This window comes from Heliangelus exortis, chromosome 10 (assembly GCF_036169615.1).
Source record: "Heliangelus exortis chromosome 10, bHelExo1.hap1, whole genome shotgun sequence".
NCBI classification, from domain to species: domain Eukaryota; kingdom Metazoa; phylum Chordata; class Aves; order Apodiformes; family Trochilidae; genus Heliangelus; species Heliangelus exortis.
Window position 1 is genome coordinate 19,510,560 of NC_092431.1, and position 23,722 is coordinate 19,534,281.

Sequence of the window (23,722 nt, forward strand, 5' to 3'; positions counted from 1 at the left end):
TTCTTCTTTGTGTGGCAAAACTTAATGTTCAGTGAACCGTGTTTTTATTGTGCACTACTTCTGAGGTACTTTATTCACTAAACCAGAGCAGAACAGGGCACAATGCAAAAATTTTGAAGTTACTAGAGACCATGTTGAGTAAATTTATTCCATCCAAGCTTAGCAGCTACGTTGCCATGAATAATATAAATTTTTTTCAATGTTACAAATATTGTCCAGTACTATGAGTACAGACAGAGACTGTGCTTGTGTCTCAGGCTTGCAGGGACAGCACACCTGAAGCTGACAAAAGGTTGGTCTGCAGTTGTCAGTGCAGATGGGTTGTGAGGCCTCCACAAGGTGAGGAAACCTGCAGCTGAGTGGACTTGTACAATGATTTTGCTCCATACTGCATCACGAAGTAAGTTCCTGGAGCAGAGAATTCTTACCAGCTTACACTGTGAAAAGCTGTTTTATAGCTACCATAGGAACCAATTCCAACTGATAATAATATATGCAAAGGGGAATATAACCTCTGCTTGTGTGCAGCAAGCAGTCATTTAAAGTTCCAACACACTGCTTCTGTTAGCTCAGGCATGAGCCATATGCCTGAACCCAGAGACAGATGACAACTAAGACAGGACATCAATTGCTGCCACCCAGCCATGTCCCAAAACACAAATGGGTTCATCCCAGCTTCTCTGTTGTATCACCACATGAACTCATTAAGTTCTGTATTTAAAGCCTTTGCTTTTTAACTGTAAATAATCTAATTGCAGTCGACACAAGGGCTCGGGTCAGGCAAGGATGGAGACTGCAAGGGTGAGTAGGGTTGGAGCTGGTAAGCAGCCATCTGAAACCTACCCCTCAGAAAACTGCTTCTGCCTCTTCCTTCTGTTTGAGTTTAAATGGGGATTTAAAGACATACTTTGGCTTTCTAGCTCCTTATATAAATAAACGTGACAAACAGGTGATCTAAATACTGTTTTACTGGCTTATATGAGGATGAATTTTAATTCTGTCTGAAGTCTTCCCTTGTGGCTGGAGAGACGTGCAGAACCCACTCCAGGCAAACCACATCTCAAACTGGGGCAGTAAAATGGTAAGGGGAATCCAAAGCTCTTGTTTTGCTCCCCTGACTGATAGCAAATGGTTAAAAATGTGACAAACACACTTCCAAAGACTTTTTCTCATGTACAGAGATGAAGATCATAGGAAGGTTTGGGTTGAGGGAGGCCTTGAAGATCACCTCGTTCCAACCCTGTGCTATTGGCAGGGACACCTCCCACTAGACCAGGCAGCTCGGTGAGTACTGTAAGATATTTGCACTGAGTACTTGGTTATTACCTGCCTTTGTGGAATATATTTTACCATTATTCAAGGTTACTAGAAATAAAAAGAACATTACACCACACCTCTTTATTTTGTTTGCTTGCTGATGCAATTTCTGAGACTTCAAATCAGAGTGAGCGTGGAAAATGGCAGTAGAATAGATGAAAAAAAAAATCATACTTAAAACAGAAAAAATACAATTAAAACATTTTCTTATGTGCAATTGCCACTGTACAATGGAAAAACAAGGCTTAAAAAAATCACACGATAAAAGATGTTTATAAATTTACCGTATTAGAACAGGACAACCTATTTCAGTGGTTTGAGTTCCCCAATATTTTTGATGATTCTTGGGCTTTCCATTTAGCACTAGCACTATTTTCCACAATCAAACAAATACATTGTACCATTAATCTTTAGATTAATCATTACAAAACCTTGTTTTGTTTCTAAAGAAAAACATCCCTCTGCAGCTAAAAGCCATAAGGAAAAAACTCTACACAGCAGTTGCATTCTTGCATAAGGCTTGCTTTCTTTTCCTACATACTCAGTAAAAAAATGGGATTAAAAGGAAACATTAATTAACTTCTATAATAAATAATTCTAATTTTAAATCGTGCTTTCAAAAAGTAATTAAAGTTACTTATGAGCCTGGCTTCAGTAAGTTCTATTTGGTACCTATTTGCAGTTTGGGAATAGAAATTCTTTAGAAACACACTTAGTATATAGAAACAAGATAGAGAGAGAATTTACTGGATACCAGAGACACTGCCCACTGCTACCTGCATCATGTGTGAAGTTCCCTCAGTGTTCTAATTGAGGGTTGCAGTTTCTCAAAAGGCCACACATTTGCTACAGACTAAATCACAATTATTTGCAAAGTGAAGGCAATTACTGCATAGCAGCTGAGGCTTGGTAACACATGGCCCTGAAACAACTTCTCTGTGTAACTTAGCCCTGAGTGATATTGAAAATCCATGTGGTTAAAGCTCCTTAAGGGCTTTGAAACTAGGATTAAGTTGCCTAGCAAAAAGTTAGTGCTTTAGAAATTTGTAACTTTCAGTAATATTGATGCTTGCTATTTCTTTTTCCTTTGTTCCCTTTTTTCTTTACCTCTCAGAGTTGATCTTGCCTACTTGTAGAAGGATAATTTTAAAAATGCCCTCTGCCATCTCTACAGAATTGTTATTGTTGGTTTAATCTTCTGTGCTTTTGTCACAATTTTGAGTTTGGGTTTTTTTGTGAAATTAATCTGGAAAAATACTTGATAAAATAATACAAAACCTATATTAAACTTCAGTCCTGACTTGAGAGTAGAAGGAGACAAGTAGTCTAGTCAGCATGATAACAAGTCAAAAGAAAAAAAAAAACAAAGGTATGCTTTTGTTTGTTATCTGTTAAGGATGTTTTCATCTGTCAGTCCTGAACACTAAGCATGAGATCTGTATCTCAAAACGGATACTTTATTTTCATGCCTCATCAGTCCTGATGATAAAAGAAGACTTGGATTTTACTTCAATTTACTTGTGGTAGCTTCACTGTTTTTGATTGTGTTGCTTTTTTTTTTTTTTTATTGTCAGTCAAATAGACTTGTACTGCTCACTGAGGGCTATGGGTTTCATGAGTACACAAGTACACAATTTGGTATTACTGATGGAAGTAATAAAAGTATGAAAGTATAAAAGACAAGCCCACGTGAAAAAGAGGGGTGTAATTTCTTCATTTAAGTATCCATTTATTCTCAAGGCTTTTTTCTTTGTTTTGTATATGTTGTTTTTGTTACCTTTTAGTTTTATAAGGAAGCCTGAAGGAAGTCTGCTAGTTTGAAAAGATGCTTGAAGATGCAGGTATTGTTTACTTTCCTAGCCTGTATTTCACTGCATACATTGAAACAGGGTCAGGTTTAACTGAATAGGAGAAGCCTACAACTGTTCCTATGTTATGTGGAAGTTCCTTCTACCATTTCAACCTCTTCCCAAGAAGTCACTCTCACGCTCAAGGTTTTCATCCTTTTGATTGAAAATCCTGGGATAGCTGACATAAAACTTCAGATGACTTCCTATCTCACAAATATTTAGCAATAACTGAAACTGCCACCTGAGAAAGCCACACTATTACACTTACAACTGTGATTTAATAAGGTTTTCCTGCCCTAGTAAAATGCATTATTAGGGAACAAGGGTAAGAAAGGCAAAAATCCAGGACACAGCACAGGGATTCTTAAAAGACACAATGTAAACTTATGTATCAAATAGTCACTTGTAAAACTGAAGAGGATTCCTGGACGCCTCCAGAATGCCTGTAAGGTGATTATCACCATCACTTCTGCCCACAATCTGCCAGCTTTCCCATTACAACCTCGTAGATCTTCCACCTCTTCCACATGGTTCCTCTGAGACCACCAGCTGACTTTTCACAGACTCGTAAGAGGGAAAATTCTGGTTTGCTTGCTTTATCTCACCAAACAGAGGTACAGTGCCAAGACTTAGTAAAGCAGGCTACACAAAGAACAACTCCAATTCAGTGATAAAAGGTCAGCAATAACTTTAAAAACCAAACACAGAGGAACAAACAGCTGACTACTTTCTGACTGGTATTTTGAAGTGTCACACAGATATTGAATACAGCACAAAAGGACAAGATTACTCTGTTTACACAAAACAACAAAACCCCTGAAAGGTTTGAAAAAAGCAATTGGTTTCAGACAAGATTTTGATGGCTGTCTCTTGGTGAGGAGGGGGAGATGCCACTCTTGCATAGTGCTGATGCTATGCTGCCTACACACTAATTTCACTGATTAATTCCTGCTGGCTTCCACATGTGCAGTGTGGAAACAAGGAAACCTATTGAAAATGTGTAAACACATAGAAAAGGCTACCAGGATACATCTATTTGGCAAAGTGACCAAATCACCCTATTTTGGTAACTTTGTCCTAGCTTTTCATCAAGGTTTTCATACCAACAGCTGCTTCACTACATAAGCTAACAATATCCCTAAAAATCCTATTTATCAGCAAAAAGTTTCACCATAGCTGCAGCTATCAGCAAAACAAGAGATGGATAGTTCACAGGTAATGTTTATCCCATGCTCAGCCATAGGCCTGCATTAGCCTGAATAGGCCTGTGCTGATACTCAAAAGTATTAATTGCTGATGAGTAAGTGTATTAAGTGCACAAATTTCAGATATAGCTGGTAGATATTGTTCCTGTGCTTTAATATCTGTACTTTCAGCTAGCTACAGAAAAAAGTTCTGCCATTTGAAGATGTGCCCTCCAAATCTTGATGTTGTACTGGCAGATGGCCCAGCTGAGAGTTAGTGCAATACCAAAAAGCTGTTTGTAGAACAGATTTTTATTTTTTTAACAGATTTTAAGTGTCAATTATTGAACAGGAAGATTTTGTAAGAGTCCACATGTGAACTGATTAGAGCTTATAACCACTAATTAGTCTAATGGCACCCACTGTTAAATATTTATAACTCCTAAGAAAGCTAAACCACCACCAGCAATATAATTGAGATTCACAGTATTCAGAGTCTAGAGATTAAGAACATTTTTTGTTGAAATTAGGGTACTCTAGGGACATTGACAGAAATAAAGTAGGAAAAGGAAGACAAAAATTGATGACTGGGAAGGCTCAAAGAAGAATTTCACTTTGTATTCTGGCATTACCTAGAAGATGAAGTCAGCAAGTAATTTTAAGAGCACTTAAAAGTTTAAGCACTTAAATACATTTTTTCAGTATGTGTATTGATCAGCATTTTGATCTACTTAACTTGACAAATTCTAAAGAATCAGCCATGTAACTTCTTCATAAGTTATATGCTATTACACAGCAAAGATCTGTTGCTTTATTTTTCCTGCAATGTTTATCAGAAAATCTTAAGCTTCCCTTCTAAAATTCTCCATGGTAAGTGACATTGCAAATAAGCCACTAATATGTTTTGCCTTCTCAAGTATTACATTTGTTCAACAGATTTAAAAATATGTAACTCTACATGCTCATTATCTTCCTCAGTTTGGTAAGGAAGCTGTCAACCTTGTCAATTATATTACTTCACAGACTTCTCTTTCATTTTTTCCTACCATGTTTTCTAACTGTTCTGATCATGATCTACAGAAATTTTCTCTATACCCTGTCTTCAAATAGCCTTTTTTGAAACAATCTCCCCTTTACTTTTTCATTAGACTTTGTAGGACACAGGTAGTGTATCTGTATTATTCCAGCATTGCTTTCCATCTTTTATGGATTCAATTTTCACTATGTATTATATTCTGCAGAGCTATTGTCCTCTTCACCTCCTCAGTTCATCCTTCTGTTCTCTCTTTTTTACCTGGAAGCCCCTTCTCCCTACTGTGACCTTTCCCAGTCCTTTGAAGCCCTCTCAGTCTGTGCCTGTCCTTCAAGTCACACTGCTACCCTTCAAAGTAATTTCCTTGACTGCAGCCTGGACCTCTGTTTGAGGATTTTGTTCCAAACTACTTTTCAGGTATATTCTAACTGGAGACAACCCAGAAGAAAAAAAAGCAACCATCTTTTAATCTGAGAACCTAGCAGCCCAGGGAAGCAATGCCATGCTATTCAGGCTTCTGTTGGCTGCCAAAAGTGCTGCTTCCTCTGAGGAGTTTCAATAGTCAGAAGGTAAAAGTGCTAAATTTCATTGGAAAGAATACCAGAGAGCAAAGAACTGAGGATATCCAGTAACTTACTTGAAACATACCTATTTAATCCATGTTCCACTTTTATATTTTCACACAACCTGGGGTGAGGGTTTTCAACCACTTCTGAAAAGTCTGTATGTAACCTTACAGATGAAGGGATGGTGTATATCCTGGGTTTATGATTTCATCCGCTCCATGCAGGTTAAACAAGTTTGATCTTTAAGCTTTGACTCTGACCAGACATCTAACCTTAGATGTAGCTAGGTAATAAACTTAACTGTATTTTTATGGAATGTCATGCTGCCACTTTTTGGGGACAAAAACTTCATGCTGAAGCTTGAAATGCTTCACCAAAATGCTTGTGAATGAGCAAGATTTCTTAAAGGCTGTCAGCCACGATCTGTCACTTCTAATTTTCATTTCATATTTATCACTGCAACCCAAGATGCAAAAAAAGAGAAAAACCAGGTCAAATACTGAGCAAGGAACCTGCTTTGTCTCCAGTAGTAGTCTGGAAGATCCTACTTCCTCCTGGTGCTCTCCCATTTGCTGCAAAACTTGTATTTTTAATGTACAAAATCTTGTTCGTGCCTCAATAGCTCAGGTTTTACTCTGAACAAATCTGCTCCTTTCTTATCTTCTACTGTACAAGACTGACCTAGCAGTGTGACTCTTGCACATTTTCAGACACTCTTACTTAATATTCCTGGGAAGCTACAGTCTGGTGGCCCAGAAGCTGACAATACTTGGAACTAGACTTTTTAAATTAATGAAAGCTATGCTGGTTCATGGTGGAATCATTATTCAGGGGTAGGGACTTCCATGATAAAAGAAATATCTTAAAAGCAATACTAAAGGAGACCTTTCTTATGTCGCTTACGCATTCATTTTTAGGATATCAGTGCAAGGAGACAAAATATTAATGACTATCTATCATATTCTGAAGTTGCAGCTATTTTAAAATATTTTTTAAAGTATTAATTGACAAAACAGTGTCATGTCATAATTGGCTCCAGTAGTTTGCTGCTCAGACAGGAAGGGGCTTCATAATAATGGTTCTGACTTCTCAAAAGCTCTGCCAGTCCCCTTTGTTAACAAAGATGAAATTTCATTTCAGAAGGAACCTGATTTCAGTACTGATGCAGTGATAATTCAGGTACAGAGACCTATTCAACTCCATCTACTGAAGCTGCAACGTGCATTGAAGAGTTCTAACACAGTTTATTCCTTTTTTCATCAAGGAATAACCAGGAAAATGGAATCCTGCATAAAGAATTTTTTTAAGCATTGTCTGGAAATTTTTAAATTTTCTTCCCAGTTTTGATATTCTATATAATATAATTCAGTGCAAATAACATCATTTCCAAATGAAAGGAAATTGCTTCTCTTTTTGCAAGTTTTAACCTGTACAATATCATTAGGTCTGAGCTAAATGCCAGAGGATAACACTGTATGCAAGTGTGTAACTCTCCCCTGGAAAGAATTCTGAAAAAAAGGGAAGAGATAGATGGTAAAGATGGTTGCTATATTCACCTAAATCTTTTATACATACAAGTTGTATCATTAGCTACTAGTGTACTTATGATAACTGTTATCATTGACTATTCATTATAATTTTTAAAGGCATGAATAAATGAATCTGCAATTGAAATCCAGCCCTTGAGTATCAGTGAATAATCTAGTTTTTCTTCAACTAACAAATTAAAATAAGATATTTCTCCAGAATGTCATTACTGCTGTTTCCCTTTGTCTTAAAGTCTACTCTCATTTCAATAGCACTTTCAATATCCCTCAATATTCATTAGTAAAAATACTGTCAACTTGCTTGGTTCCTGATCCAAATTTTGCTCTGATGCTCTTAACTCATTTCGTACAAAATGATGCTCTAATAATTTCCTACAAAAATTCACTTAAAACTAATAGGACTAATTGAAGGGAGTGTGCATGCACAACACAGCATTGATTCAGCACCTTAGATTATAGTTGTTATATTCCTGTTTATGACTGGGAAGGTGAGTTGTGTGTTTATTCTGATACATATAAATGATAAAAATATCAATCTGTTTTTCTCTTCAGATGAAACATCCATATACTTAAAGCATTTAATTGAGCTAGTAAAATCCTGACAACACTTTCAACTACTTTATAAATTTCTGTTAAATAACATTTTTCATACTCTGTTTTACTTATTCTCAATTATTTATGTTAAATTAGATCAAGAAGAGACTTAGAATGAATCAAATTAACGTTCGCATGGAATAATCAGAAATCTGTTGTTGTTTTTCACTTAAAGGCATTTTTTTAATCTCAGGTTTTTAAAAATCCTGGTCTATCTTTCTACAATGAAGAAAAAAACCACAGTAGTAGAATTCCAGAGAAGGTGTTTTGGTTGGGTTTTTTTGCCCCACAAAACCACAAGTTCGGATGTGAATATATTATTCTGAGATTACAGTTCAACAAGTTCAGAACATAACTAAAAGGATTTTCCCTCTTTCTCCGTGGACTGTGATTGAAAACACATGCTGAATAAAGGCTGGCCAGAGCTGCTAAAGCAGAGGACAGTCAATTTAAGCATGATTAATCTGTAATAAATTTTTTTGTTTGTTTTTGCTGCTTGTCATTACAATCCTTAAAGCTTGAGTTTATTTTCCAGTGACTTCTCTTTCACATCACCTACAACTGTGTAAATCATCATCCATTCTCAGCAAAGCATGAAACATCCTGAAGTAAACTATATTTGCTTGGTTTCTGCTTCTTCTCCCAAGGAAAATATAGATACCCTCTGGGTCACTTTCTCAGTACAGAAAGTATGCATACTGCAGGCACTCGTATGCATAATTGATAAGGAAGCAGAGAAAGAGGAATGAATTCTTAAGAAAATTCATGTAATCTAATAACAGTTTCTTGGGAAGGTTAAAAAAAAATTTAAAAAGTTATCTCTAGTCCTTGTGCTCTTCCACTTTCACTTCTCTCTGACACACATTAAAAATCCAGTATTTTCAAGCTTCCTTTTGGATGTGAAAAACACTTGTATCCAAAAATGTATGCCAATATACAATAGAAATTTACCCAGTTTGCACAATAGGATATACTTCTAATGTAATGCAAATTTTTCTCATTAAAGGTCATTTTGTTTCCCAGAAAGGTGCATGAGCTCAGTCCTTCACTGACCTCTAGTCCCTCTCTGGGAACTGGTTCTGCAGCACTGAGTGACTGTGAAATCCATACCAAACCAAGCACAGAAAACATTTTCAGAAAGGCAAGCAAGTATAAACATTTCTTCTTACAACACATCAGGACCCACATTTCCTACCTGAATTGATAAACCTTTATTATCAAGTCCACATTTGTTAATTTTGAGATACAAACATTTGCCATCTCAGTATCAGTGGTAGAAGAAGCTTTTTTTATTTTTATTTTTTTAATGGGGATCATTAAAGCTCAGATTATGATATCTCACAGCAGAAACCTTCCAAATGATGCTGGTTCAATTCCTCTGTACCACAGCTGGCTTACATTGACACCATTTTCTTTTGCCCTTAGAAAAGCCAGTGGGTAGGCTTATGTTTTTACTCATTTTCCAAATGTACTGGAACCTAGAGCACAGAAAAAAAACCACCTTCACCACTGAAACATGGCATCTGTGCCTTCTTGGGCTTCCTATCCTGCTGGTTTTTGGTCATTAAATGTAAAAGCAGAGAAGTATTCACTCAGCTCAAGCCTGTGAGATACATGTGTGAGCTAGGGAGCTTGTCTTCAGAGATGTATTGTGCAAGAATCTAACTCTGGAGCTCTAATGCAAGGAGCTGCCTGCTGAGAGCCATGGGGATGTGCTTTAGCACCACATTCTGGTACCAACCGAGTAACCAACCCCTCCTGCACACCCTTCCTCTCTCCACAAACAAAGTATATGCATTTTCTTGCTAGTAGGAAACTTAGATTTCTTTGAAAATTAAAACTGAGGGCAATTTTGCATGTAAGCATTTTCAGAGCTTAAGTTATGAAAGAAACATTCAATTAAAAAAAAAAAAAAAAAAAAGCAAAAAAAAGAAAAAGAGCCTCAGAACATTGCTGATACCAAAACACAGGCTTGTTAAAAGAACCTCTTTGCTTTCTAGAACTATGGGGATATAAAATTGACTGCTTTAGTACAAGGTACTGGAAAAAACTGTGTTCATGGACTGCATAATTTAAAAGATTGTTCAATTAAAGATCTATATAATTCTTCATAACGTTTTAACTGCAGTTTCCATAAAACCCATAAAGTAGATGGTAGCATATAATTAGTAGGTGAGCATTTATGGCTTTACTTATTATAGTACTGCTCTTTTCACACTGTTATTAATAGAAACAATACTAAGTAAGAATAACTTGAATTACTAGTAAGCATCTGGATGACATTCTGTAAAAGTAGAAAACCACACTACTTTGTTCGGAATCTTTAAACCTAACAGGAAAGACAGTTACATCATGACAGATTTTTCATGTGCTCTTTCATGTTTTCCATTATTTGTATCTAACAATCTTTAAAAAAACACAAGTAGGAACTAAAAAAATTCTAGTTACATGTGCAAATAAAACCTTCCCAGCAGTATTTGCGAAATTTTATTTCTTATTTCTATTGTTTCTTAAAATACTTATACTGCAGCTACCCATACCTCACAGACCATCATTCTAATCGGGGTTAAAATTTTCAGATCCCCACCAACTACCCTGAACCTGCTCAGCACAGCTGGAATAAGGTCCCTTGTGTTGGTCCCATGCCAGTCACAAGAACTTATGATGCCCATGGGCTCCCTTGGGCTGCTTGCTCCTGGCAGGCTCCTGCAAGTATCTGTCAGAGGTGATGGTTGGATTGCCATTCCTTTGGGAATGAGGGATTTATGCTCATCAAATCCCATCTCATTTACTGCCACAACACATTTAAGACATAAAATAATGGTCTCCTATAATAACTGTATTTCATAAACTGGCACTAAACAGAGAAGTGAGACATTGTTCTCACCTCACTTCATCCATCTTCCCTTATAAAAGCATCACCATGAAAAGACTATTTCTGTGTGAATTCTTTTGAGTGCACACATGAAGAATAAAGGCATTTTTAGCAGAGGACACAAGTCTACTGCAATTGGTGGTGCCCCTTCTGTAGGAACTCTTCACATTCTTCAGAAAACAAAGTAATAGCCACCCAAATGGAGAGACCTTAGAATGATGAGATGTTGTGCATGCATGTCCCCAAACCCAGATGCCTCCAGCACAGTAATACCAGAAAAATCAGCTTGTTGCTGGGAACTGAAACAGGCCCCACCAAACCACCCTCAGAACCATAATGTATAGTGAGAAAGAAAAGAGAAGGATTTTTTTTTTTTCCCCCTTTTGGACTGTAGTGTTTGTTCCAGCCTAAGCATTTACTCATTCTGCACAGATCCTGCAGGTTTTCTTCCAGTAAACATCCCAGTGATACTGATTAATGCCAAGCCCTGCACGTGTTACACAATCTCTTATGTCCCTCTGACACAAGACTGTAAAATTTTTGATTATCTGTGTACATGAGAAATTCTTACCCTTTTAACAGCCCATTTTCAGATGAAAGACAAGTTGATTTGTTTGGTTGGTTGGTTTACAAAATAAAAACTACCCCAAAAGTTACTGCTTCTAACCTGAATTGTGTCTGTAGCATCTCACGTTGTCCCTGTGTCATTTACCTCCTCCTTGGTATTCATTTCCAGACAGGTTCCTACAGAGGAAACAGAGCAACAACATTGCTGTCTAGAGGATAACACAGGAATTAGTAGCTTCCTCTTCCACCTCCCCTTTTTTCCAGCCATGCAAAATGTGGACTTCAGTAAAACATAAGACCAAAATAAGTCTAATTTATCTTCATACTTTCTTTATACTTTTTTTTTCCATGTTTGTCTGAAAGCTTTGCTCAAATACCCTAAGCACAGAATAAATGAAAAACACAGTCACCATATTAGGACAGAGTAATATATCAGATTCAATCATTATTAACTAACACTGCTTCACTTTTTCCAGATGGATTGACTGCTAACTGTATTGCCTATTTGCAAGGAACTTTTTAGTATTTTTTTGAAAATTAATATTTTTATTTTTCTGTTAATTTTAGGGGTGGCCAAAGAATTTTAAGATTGATCTTACAGTTTTGCATATTCTCAAGGTTTATGCAGGAGCAACAACATGATGTTGAAGATGGGTTATCTCACAAAAGGTGTTATTTAATGGGCTCTTACAGTCTTTTTAGCAGAGGGTGGGGCAGTCAGTGCTCCTTACTTGATGGAAAAGAAACAGTAGTTAATTTTTATTGCTATTCTTGATTTATGGTGGAGAAAGATGATGTCACCAGATAAATGGAAGTTTTCTTTGGAAATCTTTGCTATTCTATGTCTAGACACTTTTTAAGTGAATTTGCATGGTTCCGTAGTGCTGAGGGCTACAGAAAGAGGCACTTTGTCCTTTCTGCTTTCAATAACTGGAATAATCAACCTAAACCACTTCGTACACATGAAGCTGTGCCACTGGCTATGTATTTCAGAATGATCAAACCCTCTGATTAGATTAGTCCCCTGACATGTTACTTTCTGATAAATTGTAAAACCTGCTAAAACAAAATAAAGAACACAGTGTATTATATTAATGGTTCTGGATAACAAGATAAAAACAGAAATGTGGTTTAATACAAGAAAAGATATTATGCAGGCTGCTTGGTGATTTAGAAAAATGCAAGCCATAAATGCTTTCACTGTCATGGGTCAGGGAAAGAGTGAGTGTGCCTGAAAACCTGACTGCATTTTTCCCCCCCACCTTTACCAGCTCATTTACTAATGATATTTTTTTTCCCTACAAACCTAATGTCTTTTGTAATTGTGGTTTACAAAATGATCTAACCAAAAATGACCAATTCTTTAAACTCTGACTTCAAGTTATTCTTCCATAGATTTAGAAAGCTAACTCAAAGCTTCCAAGCAATAATGCTTATATATTCATGTTAGTACAATTTATTGTACTAATAGAATTCAAAATTATTCTCCTCAGAGTTAACTAAAAGCCTCACAAGCAGCTGACTACTAGGAACCACATACATTACATTTATATATATATATTTAATCAAATTTATGTTAAATATCTTTAATTAAAAATACACTTAAAATTATAAAAATGAAAATCAATTTGTGTGGAATGGAAGACACGGAAAGCAAAAGAAATAAGCAATAAGCTTAATACAAATTCTGTCTATTCCTTATCCACTTTGCTGTATTAATTTATACTGGAAAAGGAAAAGATAGGGAACAAGAAGCAATGGGTACCAAAAGTCAAATCTTATTCCTGCCTTGGGTTAAAAAAGCAAAATGTAAGTATTACACCAACTTAATATAAAATTATATAGATGCTTGTAAGCCAGAATCAACAATGGTATGAGTACTGCTTATTCTACACGAGACAGATAATAACTAAAAATCTTGAAATACAGCTTTTTTGTTTTGCAAATCTTCTACCTTCAGATGCTTTTACCTATATAAAATATCAGGCCTGAAAATTGAACTCTTCCAAAAGACATTTTCCTTTCAGACAAAAAAAAAAAAAAAAAAAAAATCAAAATCTAATTCAGGAGAGAAAGCAGAATAGTAATCCTACTATATTTATCAGGACCTGCTGAGAACTTATTGATCCCATTTTTCGTTTTCAATTACACATTGCAGGATTAAAGGCAGACAGTAATTTGCTGAAAAATATATTCTATGTGGAGAAAGCTTCTCTTGAGATCTTGCTTTATGGCTTAACAGAAAATAAGGACAAAACCAAGAAAAATTAATCTGCTGACAACAGTATTGAATATATTCTGATCTAGATCTCCGTGTGCATCGGAATTTCTTGTGAGTACAGGAAAACATTGCTGTGAAGAAACAGAATGTGCTGGTGGTTTCTAATTGCTTATCTTACTCAAAATTCTACATGAAAATTAACAAGAGACAGAAAGTTCCTGCTAATGGAACATCAGCAGCAGTCTCCTACAAACACATTCCAAACACCCCAAAATTATTGAATACAGACTTAAATGCTTCGCCCCATTACATAAAACCTTGAAAATGTATGTACTTTCTTTCAGACTTTCTCTAGGATCTCAGACTGGGCACTCCTGTCTCTTCAGAAACCTTCAAGTCTGCCACAGAACTGAATTCAGGAGGAAGATGGCATTTTTTTACTTGAAACAAGCTTGATTTTGTTTAAGGTGTCAACCTTCCAATACAACATTCTCATGCTAAGGTAGTTTCCTTCAGCACAGACTCAGAAGTAACATTCTGTTGTGCAGTTCCTTTTATTTAGAAAGAAAATATGAAATGAAATTATGTAACTCAAACAATTGACATACTTAAAAGTGAAACAGTGATTTAAAACTCTGGAGGTGTGAGATTTGCCCTTGCCTTTTTGAAGCAGCACTTCACATTTAAAGAATTAAAAGGTGAGCATGCATTACTTTTCCCAAATTTTTCAGTTTAACTATTCCAATTGTTTCATTAAGAAATTGTCAAAGATGTCTGAAGCTGTTAATTTATTTATATATTTATTTTTATCTTCACCATGCAGAATAGTAATTTACATAAATCAACTCACTTCCGTGTAACACGATTCAGCAGCAAAATGCATTTCTAAACAGAAGGAAATTATTTTAAATACTTCAAACAGACTAAAAGGCAACTTATAAAATGGCAGTGAACCTTCTGAAGCAGACACCTGGATTCATGAATCCAGACCCTAAATTCTTCATTCCTGATTTTTCTGGCTAATGTGAAAGACTAGTAATTATAGTAAAAATTTAGTTATGAAAAAAAAAAAAACTCCCCAGTCCTATTTTGATAATCCTGCTTAGAACTGTTTCACAAATTAGTATAGGAACTTGCCTGACAACCATGTAACACTCTATTGTATATCATTGGCACAGGTTCAAAGTAGATAGTAGAATAATGAAGACCAAAAAAACCCTGAGCAAATAAAAAGTAGTATCCACTGTTTTTACTAATCCTCCCCTTGTAGAAGCAATAGATTGATTGCTGTATTCATGTTTCTCAACAGAGCAGTGAGTCCAATATGTCTGCTATCAAAACCATTCTGGAAGAAGAAAAAGGAAGAAGAGTGCTGCCTTCTGCCCTCTAGTGAACCCAATTTAAAAGAGGGGGGTTGCTGTTTTCTTTCAGTGGGAGAATGTCTCATGTTCTGAAACAGAAAGTGTGAAAAGAGATACCCTACAACACTGCTTTACAATGCAGCATGAGCCACGAGGGAGAGATGTTTGAACCCCCTAAGCAAAATCACACATCTTGTGTTTCATTATGGGTTTCATGATAAACCAATTTTTCCAGGCTGCCTTACCCACCAGGTATCATTTAGTAAATGTCAGCTTACACAAGAGTTTCTCATCTATATTAAAAGGGAGAGGTCAAGTAGGCTATTCTTTAAAATGACACAGGTGTATCATTCTTGGGTTTTTTCAAGGTTGTATTTTCAGAAAGTTGGCTTCTAGAAGAGTAGAAAGAGGTAAATCAAATATCAATCTGCTAAAACTGTAAAGCTCACAAAGTAATAGTTCTAGTATTAAATTTGATAAAGATTAGAACTGAAAAATAGCATGTGAATTTTACTTTGAGAACTTATCGCTAAAGTAGAAAAAGGCAATGAAAAATCCTATCCTTTCCTATTGAATTTTAACAATTCTACTTTATTGCAAAATCAGGAAAAAACATTCATGTAAGCTTAAGGAACAGATGGAGTAGGGAAAGGATGGGACTAGAGTCACAGGGCAAAGCTGACAGGAAGAGCAGAAAGCAGGGGCAGGACAAAGTCAAGATTATCAACAGACAGGAGGTGGTAAGAGAGATTCACCACAGACAGCAAATATCTGTTTCAGATTTTGGAATTTCACAGGGTTTCAAGAGCCACACCATTCTTGGTCTCAGTGGAAATACATGCTTATTGTTCCAGAGATAGTAAGAAATGAATAGAAAGGATAATAAATGACTATGACCATTTTATTTTACACACAGTCTTCTGTGCTGAAATTACTGTGCTGAAAAAACAAGTGCAGTCAAGTGCCACATTAGAAAACTGGACTTTATCCCACAAAGTTGCTACTTAATACTGGTGAAGTATATGAATCAAAATTATTATAAGTATGCATTAATTCATATTGCAGGGTGCTTGCTCTGAGAGGCAGGGATTTGGCTGAACTGACTATTCATGGTTACACTGGCAGACAAGGAGGGCAGTTCTTGAAGTGTGCAAAATCTCTTATTCCAGCCCAGTCTGCTCTCTGACTCACCAACTTTCTTACCCAAAGTTTTCCATCTAAGTTCACAGCATGTCACTTCTACACCTCTAAAATGAGGGCAACATTAACTTGCTTAGAAATTCTCCACTAGAGCTGCTTGCTTGTTTTTCCCTAGTGGCAAGTGTCATTTTGTCAGCCTTGAAACATGCCAGAGCAGGTGAAACAGACACCATTCCTCCAGACAGGGGTGCTTATGCATGCACCCAGCCCTGCCAGAGGCTCCACAGACAACATGCCAGGCTCCCCACTGAGCTCCTCTGTTCCTACTGCAACCTCCTGATCCTTCAGGGACTGAATGATCCATACAAAGCTCCAGCTCCTGACTTTTAAATCATCACCACCCTTGATGTCTGTGGGATGATAATGACAATGTTGTGAGTATCTGCACAATATGCAGTGCATGGACTCTGCAAAGTGAAAAGCAGAAAGGGATCATCTAACAAAAGAAGTAACATAAATGGAAAGGCCAATTAGGCTTGCATGGAAAAATCTTCATCCTGGTACTCCCTATATTTGAAACGAGTTACTTTACCATATTAATCACATTCTCATAAGTTTCCCCTGAATGTGTATCTCTGGATATTACATGTATACATACAAATTATTCTACTTAACAAAAAGGTTCTACTATTATATACAAAATGGAATCCTTTCTGCTTTAACACCCATACAATGACAGAAAGTGAAAAAAAATCTACAGAGGCAATGAAAACAAGCAAAGAGTGAATTACAATTGTGCTGGGCTAAAGAAACCCTACAAAAAGAAACGACATTAAAAATAAAAAATAAAAAAACCTAAAACGTGGCAGGACAAAATCAAACAGCTGTGGAAACCAATGTCCAGCAAAAAGAGCAAAGCATAAGACACATCAAAAAATCACATTTTTCAAGCCACACCAGTCTTTAGGATCAGTGTAAACTATCTAATTACCAGATAATTTGATGTTCTTGAGGTGAGCTGCCTTTAAAATCACAGACAAGACGACTGAATAGAAAGTTAAATCTCAATGGATGGAACAAGATTAAAAATTGACTCAGATGTACCTACTCTCCAATTATCAAGCTAATTGTTCCAGGCAGCTGTGAGACAAGATTCTCCAAGATTGGTAACTTTATTTTGGGCATTTTGGCTCAAAGAAATAAATGAAAAAAAATGTCCTCAAAAAACAGTATAAATAACAGAAAGACAGATAGGATTTCTAGCAGAACTTTTGTATACAGAATCACTAAAATGTATATCAATAGACAAGACTCTCAAATGCCTAGAGCTGAAAAAGTAGAGAAAAAAAGAGTTAAACAAGCCTCAAGTCATCTTCTGTAGTCCTTTCTTTTAGCATTTACATGAAATCCTTGTAACTTTGGTGGCAAGAGACTGAACACATATACATCACTTTCCTGGTAGAGGAATCTTATTTAGAACAAATTACCAGTAGAAATATTGTAGAACAGGTTGCCCATGGATGCTGTGGCTGTCTCCTCCCTGGAAGTGTTCAAGGCCAGGTGGATGGGGTTTGGAGCAACCTGGTCTGGTGGGAGGTGTCCCTGCACATGCAGGGGGGTTGGAACTGGATGAGCTTTAAGGTCCCTTCTAACCCAAACCTTCCTCTGACTCCGTGCTTCTATGAATTCAGGAAAGAATGAGTTTTTCTTCATAAATCCATAAAAAGCATCCATGTAATTCAAAGATATAAATAGCTTAAAATCTACAAACATTAGTGAGTGTTCCTTTTTGCCTGAAATTTTTATTTTGTTTAGCAAAACTACTGTCAGAGTTAGTAGATCTCTTTTACAGCCACTATCTGCTCCAGCTCCCTCTTACCCCACACAAAATCTGTATTTTTCATGTATTTTGTATTACTTATCAGTATGCACTCTGAGTACACTAACCACTGTTGAAATTACTTCATTTAAGAGAAAGTTCAGCCAGAAGCAGCTATGTGGTACAGGATCAGAATGACTATTTCTTTTGGGGAAACAAATACCTAGGAGTTACTTGCTGTACTACATTGAGGGAAAAAGTAGAAAAATAAGATGTCTATTTTCTGCTTATAGGCTTGAGGCTGCCAAAGAAATATGATGAAGACCTTGGGTTTAGTTTCAGTTATGGTTTAATCTCCCTACAGCAAAGTTGGCATAGACTGCATTTTATTTTTAGACATTTGGAAATATTGCTAAGCATTCTAATAAAACAATGAGTGGCTGTTTTTACGAAAGAATATTGGTTTGGCTTTTTTTTAAGTTCTGAAAACAAGATAACAAATATAATCCTCACAACACCAAGGCTTCTGCCTTTGTGTTCCCTCCCCCTCTCCTGATACAGAGAGGTGTTGCACCAGTAATTAAAATTGCTGGCACACAAGTGGTGTGCCAGGCTTTTGGTCCCAGGCCAGTTCTTCAAGAGGTGAACAATAACATTCTTAAGGAGCAATCTAGACTTCCAGCAGAGAAGAATCAGGACCTACCCTGTTGGAACTAGTGCTGGATACTGCTCAGATGAGTCAGAACAGCCAAAGCCTATTCAAGCATCTTCACCATGCTCCTGGGAGGCTGGGACAATGAATGAGCAGATGTTGTTTATCCTTTAAAAAAAAAAAAAAAATTAAGAGCCCCTTTTTATCAACAATAAAGCTTAAGATGTTGGCTATGGGAATGTATTCCTTGAGCTGAGCAAAGGCAAAGTGTAATAAATTCTGATATTCCCAATACGAAAAATTATCACCGTGTAGTCATTTCCATCCCAGCATTACATGATTTCTAAAAAAAAAAATAATTTTGAGCCAAGAGATACATGAAGTTAAAACTAAAAAGCTTTGGTTCTCTGGTTTCAGGCCTTCAGGGAGCCTTTGTGGTTATTCTTTTCCCAGAGGTATGGTTGCTCAGTCTGAGCTTTTACTCCATAGAAGAGAAAGAAAAAAATTTACTTTTATTAAGGCAATTTATGAGTGTGTCTTTTAGTTCTTTTTAAGTTCTAGTCATAGTTCCTTGTAAGCCTGCTCTTCCTTATTAGTGTTTGTGTGGATCTATGTATTTCTAATTTGTTTTGTTATATTTACTTGTATGTGACATTTTACTGTAGAAAGTGGTAAAAAAACTAATTAAAAAGGTTCTAAAGATTCAATTATTGTCATCTGGAAACAGTAATGCAATCTCTATTGAGAGTGCATGTTCTTAATAGCAACAGTTTCAGTACCAACAGCTTCTATGAAGTATCTACAATGTCATAGCAACACAGTATTTATATTGCATATAAATTCAATTATTTAATAGCTTTGAGTGTACTATCTGCAAAACCATGCTAATAATTTTATTGAACAAAAAAATCTCTTGTCTATACATGTACATTTCAAAATAATTCTTAGCTCTGCATTACTGCATTATAATTAATAGAGCAATACTCATTTAACTATTGATTTAACTTTGTAACTTTGTTTTCAGTAAGCCCTATCTGAGCTTTGAAGAACACCTTAACCATGTATTTTTTTGACGGGGAGGGGGACTGCAATACCCAACACTGAATATTTGCACTGTGATTATTGAATTTTCCAATTACATCAATATTTGCAAAGGAAATGTCCTTACAGTAATAGATTCCTTGTAATGTTTGTATATTTTTAGTCTCATCCCTGTAGAGATACAGCACACAAACACATGCATGATACTTGGACTGCTTGAAAAAGATTTATAAACCACTACAATGTATATAGTAATGTTGCATTTTAAGTGAATCAAGCAGAGAACTGTTTTTATGTTTTCATCATATTATCAGAGCATCAAAAGATACAGTTAGATAATGGTGTTTCCAGATAAAATTCAACATTGTGAATAAAGATCATGCACTCTTTATCTGCATTCTTTAAGAATATAATCTATGATTACACTGTATTCTCTAAATATATTGCTCTACCAGTCCTTACTGGTGCAAGTCTCTGCACCTCCCAGTGTCACAAGGCTTCCTGTGTTACATGAACATTCCCACAACCCTCCCTGGAAAGTGAATCTTCCTGTTGTCCCTCACTCTACAGAAAACATGTATTTACCTGAAACATTGTGGTGTTAAAATTCAAGTTAAAATACTAAAGAAAATATCACGCTGAAATAGGTGTGCACAGGAGGGCAGAAAATCTCATCTCCCCTTTTTAAGATGACATTTGCTTAAGTGAGGTAAGATCAGCCATGGGTGTCCAATGCCTCTGAATAAGCAGACACACAACACATATATGTTCTAGGAAGAAAGGAAAACACCAGGCCATGCCAGGTATGGTGGGACATTTTCAGACTGATCAGCTGGGTACACATTTAATTCTGCCTCTTTCAGATGATAGAAAACATTATTTACACAGGTGAGAGGGAGAAAAAGCAGTAAGGCTGCTGCACAAAGCAAAAGCACTGCTACCATCCTTCAGTGGTTAAGTAGATTTGCCAAGACAAGATGCTTTGTTGCCATCTTAACACCATAACTCATAGCAGATTAGAAAAGGTAACCCACTAAAGAGCATGAAGAGAAGGGGATGAAAAGGGTGAGAATGCACCATGACTGTGCTCTTGTTACAACTCTTATTAATCCACTGGATGAGCAACAGCACCCACAAGTCCCATCCACTCTTGAGCTGAGTCCATCAACAGTGTGACAATTGGGCATTTGGCATAAAGCATTTGTTAGAAGCAAAGCAAACTGAACCCAGAAGCATATATATATTTAAACCAACAGATTACTCATGAAAATCTCTGACAGCACATCTATATAAGAAAAACCAACTGAGAATCAATTCCTAAATTCCCTTTTATTACATATTGCTACACTCTTTAATTAACTTGACAGTTGCTGTAGCATGGACTTGAGACAACTATCAATTACAAAGTCCACACACCCTCCTGCTGGGCCTACCCATCTTACCAAACAATCACTCTCTTCATTAAAATATTGATTCTATTCCAGCACTTCTAATTTAAAGCTTTATTGAACTGATTATAAAGATATTCTCAACATTCAAACATGGACATATCCTTCTCAAATATGCACTGACTAAAAAGAATACAAATATTGGTACAATAACATACTCTATAATCTGCTGAAATGCAGTCCCTAGATTTTAATTTAGACAAATGATGCACGAGTGAAAGGAACATTGACACAAACATTCCTCATCTCTAAAGTGTCTTGTTTGGTGGAGTCCCTATCAAATGTAATTCTATAATGGTTAAATCAGAGGGCATTTCAAGGCAGCAAGTTTATCACAGTGGATATTTTTTTCTTACTTCTAACATAAGCAGCAAACAATTTTAGTGTGGAGTATGCTAGCATGCTCTGTACTTGAAATGTAATAAAATGAGGATCTGTATTCTGAAGTTATCCCTTTTCCTTCCTGAATACAGTTTAAAACCAGCAAGATTAATAAGTATGTGAGGATAAATAAAAATGCTGATCCTATCAGAACTTCTGCACTTGTTCTTTCCCTATTTAGATTTCCAATGCACAACATCAGATTATGAATCCATCTAAAAAGCCTTCTGAAGCCCTGGTTGCAAGGTAGTTTTCACAGTAGGATTTCCATTGTCTTCTAAAAAGCCTTCTCCTTCTATAAATTTGACTGAGTGTTCCATTTGTCAAGACTTCCATCCACACTGTGGTCACTCAGACCAACAGGACTGCAAGGTAGACTTTAATCTTACCTAAGTGATGCTATAGTTCTGATTTTATCTCTCAAAAAAAATCTTGAAACTTCCAGCATTTGCAAGGATAAAGACTGAATGCACCAAGACACTGCTTCCTAACAGGAAAAAAGATACTTCAAACCAACAGGTGATAGTAGGGAAGAGAATATGCAGTTACCTCAGACATCTGTATTATCCCTAGCAATTTAATGTGGAAAACTGAAATTATTCCCCAGCTTTCAAACAACATCACATATTTTAAAACCACTAAAGATTCTGAACATGAAAGCAAGCCTTCTTAATGCCTGGCTTCCTGATAATATTTCTTATTTGGTGTCCCATACATACATAGACATCTGAAATGCAGCCTGTATGCATGAGCTTGAGCACCTAAGTCTGCAAAAAAAAAAAAAAAAAATCAAATAGATTATTGACCCCTATCACTACCAGATGAAAACAAGTGAACAAACAAAACCCTTACTGGAAACACAGAAAATATTTTTCCAAGGTTTCCTGGGACAAGAAAAAAAAAAAGTGAAACTCCTACATTGAGTCACCCACAAAATATTTCCCTTCCCCATTCAAACCTGCCCCTCAACTTTGCTTCCTTTTACCCAGCTACGTGCCAGGAATACCATGGCCTGGGGATTCCCTTCTTAAAAAAAAAAATAAGCAATATTCCAGATGTGGCCTCACCAGGGCAGAGTAGAGGAGGAGAAGAACCTCCCTCCATCTACTAACCACATCCCTCCTCATGCACCCCAGGATGTCATGGCACACTGCTGTCTCATGGACATCAGAAAAAACAGAAAAGGTACTCTAATTAAAGTAGGTCTGTTTCAAAATAAAACTAATCTAAATGTTTCCTGTACCCCTACCTGTAAAACTTTGCTTTTCCAATTTTTATGACCAGAATCTCGATCACGTTACTGCCAGAAGAAAAAAAAAAAAAAAAAAAGGCATGCTGGATGGTGATCACAACTTTTCCTTTGCCCTCTACTGTCTCTGACTCTTGCTTTAGTGAATACCAAATAATTTCCCCAGGGAAAGGCAACTGTTTATCTGAAATAGCTTTATGTTTTTATTTATTTTAACAAAATTCTTGATACTGTTTATAACAAAATCTACAGGTTCTGTGAAGTCCCAAGTTATATTCCCTTTAGTCTATAATGATTTGACTTAAAATGCATTTTTCTGATAGCTTTCCAGCGAGTAAACGCTCTTCTTTTTTCATTTTTCCAGATACAAGGACCCAAAAAAGTTTTTATTTAACAGAATCTCAATAGTTACCCTTTCTAACTTCCCATTCTCCACTATTGTTTCTGGCATATTAGTTTTCAAGGTCTCAAAGTTCATGGCAGGTTTTTTTGCAAGAACAGTGATAAAGCACTTGCATTATGAATAGTAATTATATTCCCTACCACAGGAGCTGAATATAGTGACATCCAGGCTACCTGGTTCCAATACTCCCTTGCAAATTCCTTAGGGTTCTGTGTCAGCAGCAGCATATTTAGCAACCTTGAAGAAACCTTCTCTTTATGTTGATGGCTTCATTTTTTTTATAAACCATCCTCATCAGGGTAGCCACATGTCACGCAAGGACTCACCAGCAGGAAGATCTAACACTGAGGTAAATGTCCTAGAATTCTCAACAGTTGCTAATTTAGATTTAAAAACCAGTATAGCTCCAAATGCTAGTTAGGTATTGCCTTTTAACAAGACAAGCACATCACATAATTATTCTGCTTTGAATGT

General features: G+C 36.3%; 1 long non-coding RNA gene across 1 annotated transcript in view; it reads right to left on the reverse strand.

Annotated features, from left to right (window-relative positions):
* The window catches only part of LOC139800246 (uncharacterized), a 97,016-nt gene that overhangs the window by 16,515 nt on the left and 56,779 nt on the right, over nucleotides 1-23,722 (reverse strand). Inside the window, exon 4 of the long non-coding RNA XR_011727677.1 lies at nucleotides 11,634-11,710. This is a non-coding gene — a long non-coding RNA (uncharacterized lncRNA). The remainder of the gene's footprint in view (nucleotides 1-11,633; nucleotides 11,711-23,722) is intronic.